General features: G+C 43.4%; 1 long non-coding RNA gene across 1 annotated transcript; it reads left to right on the top strand.

Moving 5' to 3' along the window:
- The first annotated feature begins 2,990 nt into the window (after window positions 1–2,990).
- On the top strand, window positions 2,991–13,200 carry LOC120965195 (uncharacterized). The gene is made up of 4 exons (XR_012183705.1): window positions 2,991–3,121; window positions 3,588–3,661; window positions 12,619–12,683; window positions 13,105–13,200. It is a non-coding gene; the product is annotated as an uncharacterized lncRNA (long non-coding RNA).
- Window positions 13,201–13,589: the final 389 nt, after the last annotated feature.

Raw genomic sequence — 13,589 nt, forward strand, 5'->3', positions numbered from 1 at the left:
AAGATGTTGCACCGGTAATGGTTTTGTCCCGTAGCAAGGATATGGCACCAAGTTGTGGGAAAAATGGTGGACAGATTGTCGATGCAATACTGTGCACCGATGTCCTAACCATGGTTATAGCATTTAGTTCAATGACAAACTCCATGCATAGATACCAAAAGTGACCATCTAGCATTTCCGTGGGGTTTATCCCGACGTTACTGAAGTCATATGTTAGCCCAGTCTGCAGAATGTCGTTGAATCGATAAGCTTGGTTGCTGAAGGCAATTGCTTCAATCTTTGTTCCCTAGAAATATTTAAAAATTCAGATAATTCGACTTTAGAACACATGTGTATATACATTAAAAAAGGTTGCTATATTTAGTGATAACTAATCTCATACTTCCTGGTCCAGAAGTATGCAACGAAAGTATGGGTTTCCCATTGCATGCACCCTGATATGGGACTTCCACATCACCTTAGCTCGAATTATCCAACATCTTTGATAGATATGTTCCATTTGTACACTTTGAAAATTCAGGTACCTACATAAAATAATACAAAATGATGGGATAAACAAACGGTGATGTCAGATAAGCGTGCATGAAGATCTGTACACTTGCCTGTTCATTGGAGGGATGGTAGGCAGAGGCATGATGGGATCCGGTGGATTCGCCATCACCCTCCTCGAGGGCCTCGAGCTGTACAGTATCACCATGGTCAGGGAGCTAATGGATGAAGTGTTAAAGAAAGATAGAGAGGCGCACGGGCACGGGTAGTGCCATTTATATATATAGTCCAAGGGGCCCACAGGCGGGAAAATCAAAAACCTCTACTATCGAAACTATTATAAATAGTAAGTTATGAGAGTTCTTTGGCAACAAAAAATTTATTGCTAAAACTTATTGAATCAATTAATTATTTATAGATATTTCAGATTCTTAATCTGATCGAAATCATGTCAATTATCTCACCAGTATCATTGTTTCCTTTTCGCCTGTGAATCCCATATATTCAGATTTTTAGTTAGGAACGCAATAATTGGATATATCAAAATAATTAAGGTGATAGTGCGTTAAGGTAAGTGTAGTCATGCAATTAATATATTACCATTAATTACCAACATGTAATCAATTTCAAAAATCGATTATTTACTCAGCTTTTATTATACTATATGTTTTAAAAAAAAATCCCAACATATTTGATTTTATAACATGTGATGAGACGTCGTTGTGTTACTTTGCAACGACTATTTTACGGGCATTTTAAAATAATAACAAAATATTAAATCAAAGTTATTAGCAATAGTAATAATTTGTTCAGTCGGTCTTTGATGGCTTGATTCGTTGGTCGCGGTTGCATGCACAATTGAGTATGCGCGTGAAAAGCTAACTTCGATCTTTTTTTAATTAGCGTCTCTTTTTTAATTTGATTCTATATGCACAGTGTAGTAACAGCCGCACTTTCAAAACCAGCATGCTTAATTGAGAAGCGTGTGCGTTTTGTGACGTAAGTTAGTTAATATAGCACAAACGCAGTAAATGACATTTGTAATAAAAAGAATATTTCGATGGAAGTACGGATACCAGCATTTGTACCGCGTATTCACATAAGAAAAAGAAAAAAATAGCGTGTTCGGCGACAAATCTCAAAGGGAAGATCAAAAACAGAGAGTAAGAAAGCAAGCATGAAACAATAGCTGTTCTTTATTCATACCTTCATAGTTTGACTCCAAATCGATTACAATGCAAAATGCTCTTAAGGAGCATTGAAACATAAAACATAAAAGCTGTAAAGAATATTGTATAACTCCTCATGATTGCTCCTTTCAAGGCATTTCCGTCTTCTTCTCGCATGTTTGCATGTGCTTCACAACCATATGTTCCAACTGATTGATCTTTTGTATGAGAGTTTGCATCAGCTTGTTGCTCTCCTTGGTTGCCTGCAGAATTTGATCGTTGCTAGTACCCCAACCGTCCTCCAAACCTTCTTTCCTATCGTCTTTCGTAACGGGATATGTACTACTAATAGGCAGGTTAATAGGCTCGACGTGATTATGCATCCTAAGCCTTTTTGGCTTTGGTGTGTTACCCTTACCAAAGGGACGAATCGGCGTAGCGCCGTCATGATCTTCCAGTTCACCGAAATCTTCACTTTCTTCTTCCTGCCAACGAAGCATGTGAATTGAACTGTTGGATGACGCCATGTGAGAGGAGGATGGAGAGGTCTGGTAAGGTCGCTGGAACGGTTGATCTATATATAAGCGTTTCTAGGAAGCTCTGAATACGAAATCGGTAAACAAATCGACCGATTTGGTCACAATCAAATATTAATTAATGGGATCAATTTTGTGATTCGGTGAGTAGAACCTACTATATTATTACAAGACAAAAAAGATAACCTACTATATTATTACCGAATAAAATAGTTAACATTACTCTCAAGTGGATATATATTCTTCATGGGCAGTTCGTCTGCCAAGGAACCACTCAAGTGGATATATATTCTTCTGAACTCTTGAACTATTTTTTTATCAGACCAGCTGCTAAATATATATATATATATATATATATATATATATATATATATATATATATATATATTTACTTGCCCGCTTGATTGTTAGTCTGTTCCTCTGCGTGTGAGGAACGTAACAATGTCCTGCATGTTCAAATCAGTTATATTGTCATTACCCAATTTTCTTACTGTTCTTTTGGCCTTGGACAAGGTCAATCGGATGTGTGTGTTGACACAGATCTTTGATGTGGAAGTTAATATATTAGTCCTATCCGACCTCTCTATACTGTTTTGTTATATATACGTTGGGGATAGATGAAATAGTAGAAGTTAACTATGCTGGTTATTGTCATGTGTGGTCCATTACTCTGACCTTTTTGATTATCTAAAGAAAAGGGGTTTATTTACTTTGCTGATTTCATTCGAGCTCTGAATATATTTCATTCCGACATTTCATTTTGTCGATAATAACATTTTTCTTCTTTCTGAACATTTCTATGTGCTGCCGCGCCATCGATTTCCACGAAGTGGCCACCCCGAGCCGATTCCCCAATGTGTCAATGACTACGTCCACTGCGTGATCCTGTGGGACATGACCAATCCATTGCCTTATCAACACATCGAGGTAACAAATCCCCTCCTAATACAGGTGTTTTGGTCGGCTGCTGGCTCTACCACATAGCCTTCCGTCCACAATGAGCAGGAGTTAATATTAGAATATGACCATCTCTTTCTTAACGATGTGTGCCTTGTATTTCCATTTTGCTTTCTAAAAATATCGATTCAGGGAACAAAAGGAAAGCATGATAATTATTATTTTTGACTTTACATTACATATCTCCAAGGTCCTATTTTTTGCTTTGTACGGGTAGTCATTATGCTTGGGCTCATGACCATGGTTAATCTATAGCATGGTTTAGGGTGACCTATTTAACATAATAGTGCTATATGTTTGCATTTCTTGAACTGTCAGTAGGAACCTATATACCGCAAAATATTTGTATGTCCCCTATGGAAGGTTTTAGACAGTCAATTGATTTTGTCCCATCCGACTATCATGCAGTCTGACTTCAGATGACTATGTTTTTCAGGGTGAATTGAGTTCAGAGCTTTGAGCACCCGATTGCGATTTTGTAGCTGCAGTGGTGCTATTCTTTATCATTTGGTATGTCATTACTTCCTACCTACTTGAATTTCTGTATTCCCAATTCACGGGATTTTTACTTTTTGACATTTCCCTAAATGATTATACACAACTTTGATAATGCGTGCCACCCAGTTTTCGTTCTCTATAAGAACTGAGAAGTACATATGCACTTTTACGACATATAGGTTCATATAGATGTGTTTGGACGACATATAGGGAGAACGATAGGATCAGATGCATGTGACATAGAAAAAAAAATACCGACATGTACATACTGTTCTTTCATAGTACATGCCATGTATACAATGTTCACATGAAAACAGAGCTACAAAAATATATTAGTAGATGAACCACAGTGATAGCTCATGTACCATCGGAAGCAATAGAGCTACAAAAATATATTAATAGATATCCTCTGGTTTGATATTTTGAAGGCACGAACAGAAAGAAGCGCACCTGATAAGCTATAAAATGGACATTTCGTGGCAGAATAATAGGTGGTTATAAATTGTGGTACTGTCCAGGTTCCAACAATTCATTAAAACTCTTATTTATCTGCAAGATACACGCAATAGGAAAAGCAACTGACAGAATATGGCACAATGAAAGGAAAATAATACTACTGGAAATATTTGTGAGATCATGAAGATGTCAACACGCATCCATCCGTTTACTTGTGCCAAACCTGCAACTAAGTAGTTAGAAACACATCATGTCTGTTTAGATATGTATTGAAAAGCCAGGATTATAAAATTCAAATAAGGGGCAAATAAGAGACTATACAGGACAAAAATAAATAACATTGACTGAGCCTGCTTTGGGGCCGCATCATAAATATTTCTCTAATGTAGAACACTCCAGTGAATTTTACAACAACGGAGTGACCCAGGCAGTGTGCAATACTTATGTAGGAAAACATAGCCTAGTTTAGATGGAGTAGATGACTACAAAACAACAAAAGAATAATATACATGCAATCCGGCAAAAGGAGAAATAATGTCATATACAGGAAAAATTGGCAACTTGCAAAGTCACAAATCCGAGGCAATATTATTAATATTTGACTTGTTGAATAAACATAATCAGTTGCTAACATCGAAAGATAAATATTTGTACAAGAACACGGAAGAGCACCAAATTGTCTGTAGCAAAAGAGTAAATCCTTTATCTTATTCAAAACCCGCCAGCTTCTTAAGAGCGGACTTCAGCCTGTAAGGACTTCCTTATAGACGATGTTCTTCATCGAGGTTTGTAAGGACAAGGCAGGTCTTTTCGCTTCTTAGGTTTACCGCTTTGCTTCTTGGCATTCTCCTTCTCCTTCTCCTTCTCAATGAGGATCTTTATGTTTCTCTTTGCGGTGGCTCGAGACAGTGCGACATAGAGTTGGCCATGAGAGAACACAGGATTAGGTAGGTACACGCCAACAATCGGAATCGTATGGCCTTGAGCCTTGTTAATCGTCATAGCAAAGCTAAGCCTTACAGGAAATTGCTTCCTCTTGAACTTGAATGGAAACATGTCGTTGTCAGACGGGCATAGGGGTATTCGAGGAAGGAATACCCTCCTACCTGCGTGTTGTCCGATCACGATTTCTGCGTCGATGGCGTTCCTCTCGAAACCTCACACCACAAGCCTCGTCCCGTTACACAGACCATTAGCCGGATCAATGTTCCTCAGAAGTATGACGGGGCAGTTGAGCTTCAGTTTGAGTGCATGCGGAGGCAGACCGTTGGGAGTCAATCCATTTAGGAACTCGGGAGCGTAGTAGCCATACGGGTCGTCTTCTGCACTGTCAAAGCTATGGTAGATTACTTCTTCTCCCCGAAAACGCTCTACCATGCGTATGTTTATCTTGTTGACGTTGTCATTCGTGGTGGAGAGGATTGCGCGTGAAGTCATGTAATTCGGATCAGACATGTTGTCATCTAGTCTGGGAAACACATGGTCAATCAGCTTCTCCAGGTCATCACCCTCGCCTGTAGACGGCACACAAATATCTTCAGGGAGTCGTATGTTTCCTTGATCGTCAACTTCCTCAGTGCCATTGCCTACCCTTAGCAAGTAATCCGCAAACCAGGTGTCATTATGAGCCCTCATGTTGGTGACGAGCCTTAGCTGGCGCATACCCTTCCAGAGGTGTGAACTTCGAAGGGTTGCATCAATTATCTGACCCCGGGACCCCCTCCTGACGACCGGAAGCACCTGCCTGAAGTCCCCGCCAAACACAACAGTTTTTCCTCCAAAGGGTCGGTCCCGTCTTCCCATGATGTCGCGCATGCTGTTGTCAAGTGCCTCGACCACCTGTCGCTTAGTCATGGTGGCCTCGTCCCATAGTATCAATGAGGCCATCCTCGGTAGCTTGGCGGTACCACTCTGTTTCGTGAAGGTGCATGAGGCGCCATCGTCGCAGCTCAATGGGATCTTGAACCTCAAGTGGGCAGTCCTGCCTCCAGGCATGATAGAAGCGGCGACGCCTGACGTCGCGGTAGCGATAGCGATGTTTCCCTCGCTTCGAACCTTGGCGAGCAGCGCCCTGTACAGGAAGGTCTTCCCTGTACCTCTCGGTCCATCAACAAAGAACACACCCCCATCAGCGCGTTCAACAGAAGCTAGTATCTCGTCGTATGCAACCCTCTGCTCCAAGTTTAGCGACGAAGCCAATTTAGTGTCGTTGATGTCAAAATCGACGTTGGATTCCTCGATCACTTCTCTGGCCTCTCCCTCGGTTGGGTCGAATGCATCGTCAATGCATGGAAGAGAGAAATCAGCTATGTCTTTGCCCATGGACTGCAACATACCCCTAATGTCAAGCAACACCATCTGTTCCACCTCAATCGGGCACGTGTGTGATCGCCGATAGTCATCAGACATAGGCTCGAAGTGCCTATCCCATAAACCACGCACGTCGCCTGGCTCACAGTGCACCAAAATTGTTGCGAAGAGCCTCCTGAGCGAACATGGCATCGCCCACTGCTCTGCCTCGGTAAGACAGTCGTCGAGCGTGTTATCTGCCTCGATGAGTCCCAACCTTTCGGCAGCCTCTCTAAAGCTCCCGCATAGCCTACCGTCCACGGTGAGCAGGTCCTCATAGGATGTGTTGCCAGCAACATGGTTTAGCAGCACACGCAGATAGTATCGCTCCCCCTCGGCAGGATTGGCAGACACAATTCGACCTATCTGATAACGCTCCACCCGCTCTTTCCAATACTTCTTACCCTTCTGCCATGTAAACCTTCCAGGAAAATCCTTGTACAATATATTCCTAGCCCACGGGTGGTTTTGGTTAGCTTTGAAATACTCTGTCAACATGGATTTGGAAGCTTTCTCAGGGGCGACTACGTCGGTCAAGTCAGCTTGCTCATTGAATGCCACCCTGTGCATATTCGGGAGATGAAGAGGCAACTGTAGGACAGACGGGTCATTGGCACACAAGGGGAAGCCAAATATCCTCCACATCGCCTCTGGAGGAGTAACCCACCTCGCGTCTACGTATCTTTTGATCTCATCAATGTTACCATCAACGTCAGGCTGGTCGATGCTGAAAGAAGCCCTATCATGGCCCTTGTATATGTACTTGTAAAGGTATTTGACGGCCTTTATGCTGGAGCAAACCTCAACGTTTATGTGGCAATTGAACATCTGTAGCAGGTAAGGGTTATACGGCACAACCCATCTGTTGTCCAACATTTTACCCCGGACCTTAGCCTGCCGACCATTATCTCGACGACGATAAACAGGGTATGAGTCCTTGCCCTGTGCCGTGTTTTCATTGAACGACCGCGGGTATCTGCACTTGCACTCGTTCTGTTGCATGCAAACATTTTTGGGGTTGAGAGCACCGCATGGTCCATGCATCATATGTTTCACCACCAAGGCGTGGAGTTCAGGATACTTTTGCTTGTCTGGGAGCTCGGCAGAAATGAGTCGGTCGTACTGCTCTGGAACGACAAGCTTATAGGCAGAATCCATGATCAACAAAAAGTGTGCGTGGGGGAGGCCCCTCTTTTGGAACTCGACTACGTATACATGTGCAACAACAACACCCAAGATATTCTTCTTGAACAACATCTCTTTCATAGCCTCTAGCTTGCCATGGAACACACGAGCCACAAGATCAGGTCGGTCTTGCGCTGTCTGACCAGGAAACAACTCATTCGTTATCTCTTCCCAGTTAGGGTTGCAGGTCATGGTCAAGAAGATGTCAGGCTTCCCGTAAGTATGGACAATTGCCATGGCATCCATATGCCTCCGCTTCATGTCGCGGTCGCCACCTGGGTACGTTCCAGGTAGCACTATCCTTACTCCAACAGCGCTTGCCCGGGTCTCCCCGGATGTAATTGCATCAACAACTCCTTTATACAGGTTGGCACGGATCTTTGTTTGGTTCTTCCTGTACCATTTCAACCTACAACTCTCAATCTTGATGTACATGTCCACCCCCCATTGCTGGAGCAATCGTGCTCCACAGAGTATGGGATTGAATATCCCAGGTCGTGTCTGGAGCATGTAACAGTAGTAGTCTCTCACCGAGACGCATAACCTGCTATTCCCCTCTGCACATGGATGAGTAACGCAGACATTAGGATTCATATGAGAAGTATACATTCATCTAAACGACAGAATATGCATAAGGCTTACCTGCATCCTCATCATCATCATCATCACCTCTACCTCTTGGTTGTTGCACAACTGGCCAAGGGACATCACGTTTAGGAAGTTTCGGGTGCCAACCGAGCTCCCCCCTTGGGTAGAAGAGTGGGTAAGAGAGAGGGTCATACGAGCCAGCCGTCACATGTATACTGTGCCTCTGGTTGTCATTCCCGCAAAGTGTAATCCTACGATCGAACCTCTTTGCTAGGTCAGTGCCCTCCACCCAAATTGCAGCGACCTCCGATGACAGAGGTCTATTATACTTCCGTTGGTCTAGTCTGTGGTCAGTGTTGAGGTCTATCCTGTAATCGTCGAGGTTGTCCCTGTGCGCACCCAAACTCCTAAACTGCTGGGAGTACGGGTTTTCCCTGAGTATGTCCACTAACTTTTTGACAACATCTTGGTCTAATTGCTCGGTGGCAGCCTTGCGATGGGTTAGGCCTGGATCGTCGTCGTAGAAGTACAACTGTAGATGATCTGGACGTGATGTTGGCCCGAAGGAATGAACGTTGTGGTAGATGGTGCCGTGCGCCCGGAACGTGTACACCCCAGACTTCATGTTTGTGTAGCTTTCATCAAGGCTGACGCCGAGGGTTGTGAAGGAGAAGTGGCCGTTGAAGAATCGTATGTTATCCCGAAAATGCCTTGAGTCCGAATCCATGCTAGACCAAAGCCTCATTAGCTCCGGGACGGGCTCCGGTTGCCTCAGCTGGATCTGCCCACTGCGACAGCAGAATCCCGGGGCCTCAGACACAAACTTCTTGGCCTTGCAGTGATCGCAATTTGCGGCGTGCTTCAGGATGTGTGTGTGGTCTGGGAGGTTTGAGTAGACATAGTCCAATGGATCATGGTCGACATAGGTATTGTGTCTTGAGTCTTCCAATTCGTCGTGCTCCATGTCATCAGGATCTGAGCCTGCAAACAATTTTTATAATTAGTGTGATATTTCAAACGGGTGCATGTTGCTCAAGTGGGTGTACATACCTTCACCAGCAAACAGGTAATACTCGTCGTCAAAGAGGCTATCAGGGTTGACATTATCATTCATGAGACGACTAAGGTAAGCGTCCATGTCGTCTGCTCAGGTGCGAAACCAATAAATGAGGGTTCAGTCTCAAGGGACGCAAGGAGAGTAAGGATGGGAGTTTTACCTTCACTTCTGATCGTGTACTCCGGCGTGCTAGATGAGGTCGAGGCACCATGTGCTTCCACTACGGTAGGTTGTCCAGTTGAGCTCATTTTCGGAATGGAGATGGACCTGACGGTTGGGGTCATCACCCTACCTGCAAAATTTTCATTACGTCGATCGCGTAGAACATTCCTTTCACCATGCGCTACCTGCGTACATTTTTTTTGCTTCACAATTTTTTGTTGACGCTTCTTTGCCACCACACCACCCTTGCAAGCTCGCTCTCTCCTCCCAGGCGCTGCTCTGGACTCATGACTCTGCCCGTCCACTCCATTATCCGCTATTGTACCTTCGATCAGGTCGCCATCTACAGCACCATCACCGAAGGTTCTGCTTAGGTATGCACCTACAACACTATACATCATTATTTATATCTCATGAATTATTACATGATGAAAGATGATGGTTGATAGGATATGTACCATCGGTTTCGGTGTTGCGAATGTATGTGGGGGCCGCATTGACCGTAGGAGCATGATCTATTTGTTCACTGTCGAATTGTTGCGTGAGGGCTGAAAGTGTGAGAGTCGGACAATGTGTGTGAGGGTTGGACAATGTGCTACTTAGATCTGGACGTGGCATTGCGATCGATTCAGCACATGGCATGTATTTCTTTGCAGCATACTTTGCCTTTCTCTTTGCACTTGACTCCCCCCTTTCATCCTCAGTCATGGTTTTAGGGTGTTGCACGCGCCATTCTTGCAACTTCTGATTTTTTTTCTTGAAGATCGATCGTTCCGTCCCCCACTTTTTTCCGATAACTTGCTCGCCTCCGCGCGTTTCTCTGCTCAGTTTGCTCGTCTGTTAAGTCACCCTTGTGTTCTTTATCAGGCTGTTTTTCATCTAGTTGCTTGCTGGCTGCCTCCTCTTTTTTCTTTCGATAAGCAGCTCTCCTCCGAGCCTTTATTTGCTCTTTTTTCTCGTCAAGGTCCACCGAGAATGGTTGACACCCATTAGTGATATCACCGAGAGGTAGCAGGGGAACATTTTGCACATCTGCACGTAGGGTTTAGGGTCTTCATTGTTCAAGAATATAGAAGGACTACACAAACGCTTACTTTATATATATGCACGGTCAGGTTAAACAATGATGTATAGCTAAATGATCAGGAATTGTATGTTAACACAGTGGTCAACTATTGGTCAATTATTTTTATTCTCTATTCTTGGTCAATTATTCGTGGGGTTGGGGTGAGGAAACATATGTCGCCTACATTATTCACTAAGAAAGTATACATACGGTCATCATATTGCTGAAACATAAACATCCTTACCTGATATCGAAAGGGCAGTCAGATTTTCATCTTTTTGCTTGCTGGCTGCCTCCTCTTTTTTCTTTCGATAAGCAGCTCTTCTCCGAGACTTTAGTTGCTCTTTTTTATCGTCAAGGTCCACCGTGGTTGGTTGACACACATTAGTGATATCACCGAGAGGTAACCCACCCACATTCAGCATATCTGCATGTGAAATGATATTAAAATTATATTCTGGAATGGAGGGAGTATATATAATATCATCGCAGTGCCTTCCCATAAAGCATTCTTACCTGATATCGTAAGGGCAGACAGATTTTCCTCTTGTTGCTTGACGGTAGCCTCCTCTTTTTTCTTTCTATAAGCAGCTCGCCTCCGAGCTTTTATCAACTCTCTTTTTTCGTCAAGGTCCACAGAGGATGGTTGATCTGCATTAGTGATATCACTGTGAGGATGGCGTGGAACATTATGCGGCCTCTCTTGCCAACTGTCACGTTGCATGCTAGCTAGTTATTTTGTCAGATAACTGAGAGCTGGCAACGAATCTACATTATATAGGAATGAGATTGGAGGGTTGTCTGCATCATGTTAACATAACAATATATTGAACCGAAAACAAGGCAAAGTTGTAGGCACATGGTCTTAACCTTTCTACAACATAATACTTACCCGAAATCAGATGGGAAGGTTGATGAACATATGTCCTTTCACAATCGGCCTGTTCAAGTATCGTCCTGTCCGAGTGAGTAATATGGACTCCTACAAGTCACACGCTTGATCTATTAGAATCGGTTCTGCCCAAGTATGTTAGGTTTGATTTATCACATAAAAAGCATAAAAGCAATCTCAGTATATATAATATCATCGCAGAAACAAGGCAAAGTTGTAGGCACATGGTCTTAACCTTTATACAACATAATACGTACCCGAAATCAGATGGGAAGGTTGATGAACATATGTCATTTCACAATCGGCCTGTTCAAGTATCGTCATGTCCGAGTGAGTAATATGGACTCCTACAAGTAACACGCTTGATCTATTAGAATCGGTTCTGCCCAAGTCTGTTAGGTTTGATTTATCACATAATAAAAAGCATAAAAGCAATCTCAGTATATATGCACAGCCTTAGTACCTGGACTACTTGGGTAATTCTTGTGAACATCGTCGGCTCCAGGTATAACTCCTTGTATAGAGTCGTCACCATTTGGCCCCTCCATCGGGCCTGCAACATCTCCTGTGATGGTGTTTGACATGCATACCAAAATATGTAGCTCAACATATACAAGGAGGTTGATATATACCTGGAGTATCATATGTGCTATCACCATCGGTCTCAAGTATCATCCGTTCGGAGCGAGTAATATGGACTCCTAGAAGTAAAGATGTTGATACATTAGAATCGGGTGTGCCCAAGTCTGTTAGGTATGATTTTTCAACTAAAAAGGATAAAAATAAACCTTATACCTGGACTACGTGGGTAAATTTTGTCAACATCATCGGCTACGGGTATAATCACTTCGTTAGAGTCGTCAACACTTGTCCCCTCCATCGGGCCTGCAACACATATATAGTTGAACATATATATGTTTGACTTGTGTAGCACAATTTATAGGTGAACATATACCTGCAGGTACATGTGATGAAGTTGTCTGTTCCGCTGGCTTGCTGTGTGGAGTCCCCATATGTAACTACTAAAAAAAGACATGTCCAACAGATTCAGTCCATAAGGGCAGGATGTTACAGATTTATGAGTCTTGCTATATATATGAAAATTGAAAGACATGTCGAACAGACTTTGCTACTTTGCATTTTTTCTGAACTGACTCTGCTGGATACATGTTAAGAATCCAAGATGCTAAGATGTCATGTTCATCTTCCTGCAGGCAGATGAAGGCCGTCGAAGATCACAAGCGCAGCTTGCTATTGTACAGGTTTAGAATCTAGAAAGGTAACATATTTGGTGGGCGTGAGGTTTCATTATGTCCCTCCAAACCTGTCAGACTTTGCTACTTTGCATTTTTTGTGAACTGACTCTGCTGGATACATGTTAAGAATCCAAGATGCTAAGATGTCATGTTCATCTTCCTGCAGGCTGATGAAGGCCGTCGAAGATCACAAGCGCAGCTTGCTATTATACAGGTTTAGAATCTAGAAAGGTAACATATTTTCATGCGAACTTACCTATTCTTTGCTATTCACAATAATTCTTTATCTTCCCATTGCTGTGTTAATTGATTCATATGCGGTTGTGCTATTCTGACAAGTTTGGAGGGACATAATTCTACTTTGCTGATTGTTTCCGAGAATTCTTTCATTACTAATCCGAGAGTTGTTTCATTACTAATCGCTGTCGCGGGCATGTGATCCAGGTTGTTAATTCCAAATCAATTTGGAATCCAGTCAAAACTACTCTCAAGGACTGCTCTGAACCTCAAATATCGTCGGCCCTCATATTTGTGATATGTTGATTGATGCAACTATGCTGTACTGTTTCAGTGACTGTTCAAAGTAGACATAACAGAAGTCTGGCATTTTAGGTCACGGAAGTCTGGCATGGCTGCATCTATTTTGAACACGATCTGTACACGTAGACATAACAAAGAAAGGAAACCTGTGTGTTTATACCTGGGGTTGAAACCGTACAGCGTCGCCGATCGCACGTTCCGCGGCGCCCCGCGATCTAGAATCAGCCAGCGGCGGCGGCCCTGTCGAGTCGTTCGGCGGGCGGCGCCCCGCGATCTAGAATCTGCCAGCGGCGGCGGCCCTGTCGAGTCGTTCGGCGGCGGCGGCGTTGTGGAGTCGTTCCACGGCGGCGGCGCTCTGGATCGCGCGCTGTGGAGTGCGCAGATCGCAC

The sequence above is a fragment of the Aegilops tauschii genome, chromosome 5, assembly GCF_002575655.3.
Source record: "Aegilops tauschii subsp. strangulata cultivar AL8/78 chromosome 5, Aet v6.0, whole genome shotgun sequence".
NCBI classification, from domain to species: Eukaryota; Viridiplantae; Streptophyta; class Magnoliopsida; order Poales; family Poaceae; genus Aegilops; species Aegilops tauschii.